The 5,670-nt window shown below is 34.6% G+C and overlaps 1 protein-coding gene across 10 annotated transcripts in view; it reads right to left on the bottom strand.

The window, feature by feature from the left end:
- The window catches only part of HDAC9 (histone deacetylase 9), a 581,092-nt gene that overhangs the window by 369,869 nt on the left and 205,553 nt on the right, over positions 1–5,670 (bottom strand). The window lies entirely within an intron of this gene.

Genomic DNA, 5,670 nt, shown 5'->3' with positions numbered 1-5,670 from the left:
TGCCTCTATGCCTTTCTCAAGGATGTTCAGGCCATAGGATGAAATACTACTGTTTGATGTCAATAAATCTTGATTTAAGGTGATAAAATTAACCATGGAAGAATGCCTTAAACACATCATGATGGAATTCTTATCCTCCTTTACACAATATATCCAAGAATGTGATTCCTTTTCTTAATAACATTTGGACAATTTGGATTATTCCCTCTCCCTAGAGATTGAGTTGGCAAGTACGTTAAAAATGCTTATTTGAAGTCAGCCATAGCCACAGAAAAACATACCACTAACCAAACCAACGATATCCTGTTTAAATCAAAGGAAACTAGACTGCTCATGATCCTAATGGCCATAAACAAAACACTGACCATAAATCCATCATGCTAAGCACTAGTCTTTATTGCTACCATGGCTGCACACAATTGGCTAGAACCAACATTGCTGTAAACCCATAAACCAACAAAAGCTTTACCCTTAGTGTGAAAATCTCTCCAAGAATAACAAGCACTGTCCTTTGGTTAGAGCATTTTCAGTGCATTTCTAAAATGCTCTGATGGGATCCTTTGGTTATAACTATTTTTCTTCCTCTCTGAATTTGAATCATTCCACTCTGACCATTTAGATTTTCTGCAGCAATTACCATTGACTCCTGTGAAACTGCTTCTCAGCCATACCCTATCAGAAAAACCTACTTGAAAATTCAAAATTTTCGGATTTTGAAAATTGTAATGGAGGCCATAGTACTTGGAATCTCTCTGCTGCCTCCCATGGCTTAATTTAGCTCATTATTTATTCCACAGTGAAAGAGGAAAATATATTTATTGGGAACTTGTTACAATGTTTAGAAAAGAAAATTCCCCAAATCCAAATTAAGGATTCCTTCCTAGAGGTTCAGGCAGGCTCTAGCAACAAATGTTTATGTATTAATGGTGTTTATGTTTATGACAAGCTACTTTTCAATGTAAAATATGGTTTGTGAACCCTATTTTTCATTTAGCTGCTCCTACATATTAGTTTTTAACTATGTGAGAGAATGCAGGTTTAGAAGCAATAAAATGAAATCAATTTTAAAGTAGACTGTAATTGAGACTTCCATTAAGTTAGACTACCTTTCCCTTACTTTTTCTAAGTCAGTGATATTTTAATTTATTTCAGTAGAAAATGGTCTGTGCCAGGTATCTAACAACAGTCCAAGAGTCTCATGGAAAGATATTTACTTGTCTTAACTTTTCTTTGCAACTGTTAGGGTCCTTGTCATTTTGACTTCCTTTCAGCTAGTGACCTCTGCCCTGCTCCAATTTAAAGATAAACGAAAAGACATTTCCCCTGGATGTGTGCTTCTTCTAGTTTTTTGGTGGAAGCAGTTGGATCTAGCTGTCTAACCAATTACCTCCTATTTGAAAGCACTTGCAGGGTGTGTCATTGTGTATTGGAAGAAGGAAATTTACAAAGAGGTAAATATAAAAAAATGATGTGCCATCTCTAAGAAGTGAGCCCAGAATTCAATATCAAAATAAGTAAAGGAAAACTATGAGATAATATCAGCAATATATGTGGGCATGTGCTAATATTTCTAAAACAATCGATTTAAATACGTGACTGGAATTGGAGTTAAGCAAATCATCTTTTGCACACGTACATATTATTCACAAAATCTGTCTATAAATACACTAGAAATGGAGCATTTATTATTTAGGTTGCAGGAAAGCATTTCCTGTGTCACTGGTAGCTTTATACAACAGCATTTTCCCTCCATCTTTTCTTGATCTCTGAGAATATTATACTTCTTGGTATTGCTTTTGAAATTCTATTGTTTATTCCCCTTTTTGATAACAAACTTAAGGGAATTAATAATAGAATAATATCAAAACGACAAATGGAAAAAGAGAATTACTCTATATAGTATACACACATATATACACATAATGTGTGTGTGTATAGATGTATATATACATAACCTCACACATATTGTTACTTTTATTCAATTTTCAAGTTATATAGGCTGTTTGTGGGGTTTCCATGTTTTTAGTTAGCTTAAAGGGAAATCTGATAGCCACCTCATTCCTTCACACATTACACTATGGAAAAACTCTATAAAGTAAAGAGTAGCTAGCCAGACTTTATAGTAGATAATGGGGAAAATTTATTGGGTAAAGACTAAAACGATCTTTATTACAAGAGACCACACCTCAACATGCAATGGAGGAAAATGTCTCCCTTGTGAGAAAACATAATAAAATATGTCCATCCAACTAGCTGTGAAACCCTGAAGAAATACACAGCTTCCCTGCTCCCTCCCTTTCTGAATTCCTTTTTATTTTGAGTCAGGCTATCTTAGGCCGTTAATTAACCTTTGGGCCCTTGAGGTCACCTCTTTGGATCTGTTCTCCATATCCTGAAAAGTTTTATTTCTCAGTGAATATTAAAGATATGTGAATACTGACTAGGTTGCCAAAATAATGATTTATTACATCTGCTAAAATGCCTTGAGTTGTAAAAATGAAAGAATACAAAATTCACTAAAGTAATTTTGAATAGCACAGGTGTTATTTACCCCAATATAGAAATTTCTCATCAGTGGGAGTTCTATGATAGGATCAATTATAACTTAAAAATATTGTCATAATTAAATCTTACATCTTTGAATATCTGTTGTTTCAAGAATCTTAAACTAGTCTGTGGTTTTGCATGCAAATATACATAAAGGGAACCAGCATGTCGGGTGACGTGAGTGGAAGGTTTATGTAAATTATATTTACTTAAAGCAATTGAGTTAAGACTACTTACTAGCTCATACACTGAACGGCTTACTGCCTGTGCTGGAAAGTGTGTTGACCTAGGAAATGCATACACATACAAATAACATTGACAAAGCTAAATTAAGAATTTTGATGGCATTGAAAAGCATAAATGTTCATTAACTATTTATATTAAATCAGAGGGCATTTGGAAATTCAATCTCTAACAGTTACGTTATAAACAGATGAACTCCCAAAGTACTACTATACCTGTACCTATCATACATACCCAACTTCTTTTATCTGATAATATTTGTATATGTGATGTATCTGCTTCCTACCAGATTATAAACTTATTGGAGCCAGGCAGGATCGTACACAACACTTAAAACAATGTCCTACACATTATGGATGCATGATAAGGAATTAACAAACAAAGAAATGAAGATTTAAACTAGCTTAGTTAACATTGTTTCATGAGTATTTTTACATGCAAAAGAGACAGGATTCCAACCTTTCCTTTAAACCTAGTGCTTCATAATCATGAACAGGAGAGAGGGAACGGTTTTGTTTAAATGTTGGTAGACAGAGTTAAGACTGCATAATCCCTTGGGCAGGTTAAGGATATTTGAGCCAATTGCGAAGAAGTTATGCCAAGTTAAGTATTTAAATTTTTGTTTTTTATATATATTGAGGCAAAGGGAATAAACGTATATTGTAAATCAAAAACATATTTAGTAAATAAAGTAAATCTCACATCGAGTATGAAAAGTAAGCATTAAAGAGTTGAGGATCCCATAAATGACATTTTGCAGTGTCTTCTAAGCCATGACCACTAAGTTTTATGAACTAGAGTTAAATAGAAGAATTAAATGATAATAAGGAATATATTTAGTATGAAGAAAAAAAGCAGGGCTACAACTATGAAGACACTCATACAATGACATCCTGACTCTAATTAGCTTTCATTTTTCACCTTTGACTTTTCTTTCTACAAGTGCTAGCACATTCTCATCAAAATAATTGGGAGTAAGAAAGACTTGGTTAAAAATTTAACGTAGTAGGAAATGGCTTTCTGATATGCAGATGAAGGAATTATGAGTTGAATTTATTCAATGGTCTGTGAGTCAGATGCTAGTCTGTTACATTATCACAAATTGGCTGTGAGACTCCAAGCCATCTCTCAACCTCTCTGGATTTGGACTGAGGTTGAAATCTGAGCTCTATCATTTTCTAGATGTATGACTTTAGGCAACTGTTTCACTAATGAAGCCTACATTTCTTCATTTGTAAATAAGAGATGGTGATTAAATGATACATGTAAACTGCTGGGCAAGGTGACAGGCATTTAATTAATTCTCAAACATACTACCTTTATTGTTATTTTCATTATCTAACATCTTTGCCAATAATAATATTTTGTTATTCTGTACTATTTTTATATTGTTTCCTATAAAACTTTAAATACAGGAACACACTATTTTTGCATATATTTTATGACTAATTTAGTTGGGTTATTTTCACTCATGAGGAATATCAAAAACTCTGTCAGTACAGAATGTGTTTCTCCCATCTTCTCTCCTTTAGGTGAAAATCTATTTGTCAATTCTGTTTCAAAAATAGTAAATCAGGGCTTCCCTGGTGGTGCAGTGGTTAAGAGTCCGCCTGCTGCTGCAGGGGACACGGGTTTGTGCCCCGGTCTGGGAAGATCCCACATGCCGCGGAGCGGCTGGGCCCGCGAGCCATGGCCACTGAGTCTGCATGTCTGGAGCCTGTGCTCCGCAACGGGAGAGGCCACAAGAGTGAGAGGCCCGCGTACCACAAAAAAAAAAAAAAAAAAAAAAAGTAAATCAGTATTCACTTGACCTTTTTTATTATATTTAAACATTCAACAGCCTTTTACTGTTTTTTTTTTTTTTTTTTTTTTGGGGGTACGCAGGCCTCTCACTGTTGTGGCCTCTCCCGTTGCAGAGCACAGGCTCCGGACGCGCAGGCTCAGCGGTCATGGCTCACGGGCCCAGCTGCTCTGCTGCATGTGGGATCTTCCCAGACCGGGGCACGAACCCATGTCCCCTGCATCGGCAGGCGGACTCTCAACCACTGCGCCACCAGGGAAGCCCTCAACAGCCTTTTAAAAAAAAAAGAAGAAAAAAGAACTTTGAAGGAAATCATATGAAAATAAAAGAAAAAAGAAATTTTAAAAATAAAATGGACATTCAACATGGTCTATCTGCCTGATAGCTGTCAATGTAAGTGTAAATATTTTTTATCTTTATATGTCAGGCTGGGTTACATATATACACATACATATACAGACACACACACGCACATATATATATACACATACATATGTTAACATGTATCCATATATGTATTTATGTGTCAGATTACTTTATATGCCAACTGTCCTTTGGGGTAGGATATAAGATTCCCAAGACCAATGAAGAATAACCAATCCATATCAGCTTTTAGGACCTTGATCTTATGTTTAAAAGTAAGAAAGGCATTATTTAAAAATTGGATAACTTACTCAAAGAAAAAACACAATTATTAGTACATAGCTCAAAAGATGCCTTTAAATCACCTAAAAAGTATCAGTTGCTTTGTTAATCAAGGTGCTTTCAGTAACTCATTATAGCTTTGATGAAAGTTCTTAGTTGGCAATAAAATTGATCACAATTGCTTTTCTGATCTACATGAGTGAGTTATTGCTACTCTCTTACTTTAGAGTAAATAAAACTTGAAAAAAAATTGAAAAGTTCCACAATCACAGGCAATAAATGTAAAAAATACTCATATTGGACTATATCAAACTTAAAAACTTCTATGAAGCAAAGGAAATAACAGAATGAAAAGGTAATCTATGGGAGAAAATATTTGCAAATCATATATCCAACAAGGCATTAACATCTAAAATATATGAAGAACTCCTACA

Source organism: Aethalodelphis obliquidens, unplaced genomic scaffold, assembly GCF_003676395.1.
Source record: "Aethalodelphis obliquidens isolate GAN/ISIS:26980383/991018 unplaced genomic scaffold, ASM367639v1 scaffold5, whole genome shotgun sequence".
In the NCBI taxonomy this organism is placed as follows: Eukaryota; Metazoa; Chordata; class Mammalia; order Artiodactyla; family Delphinidae; genus Aethalodelphis; species Aethalodelphis obliquidens.
The sequence above is the reverse complement of the archived record's forward strand: the minus strand, read 5'-3'. Positions and strand labels throughout refer to the sequence as shown.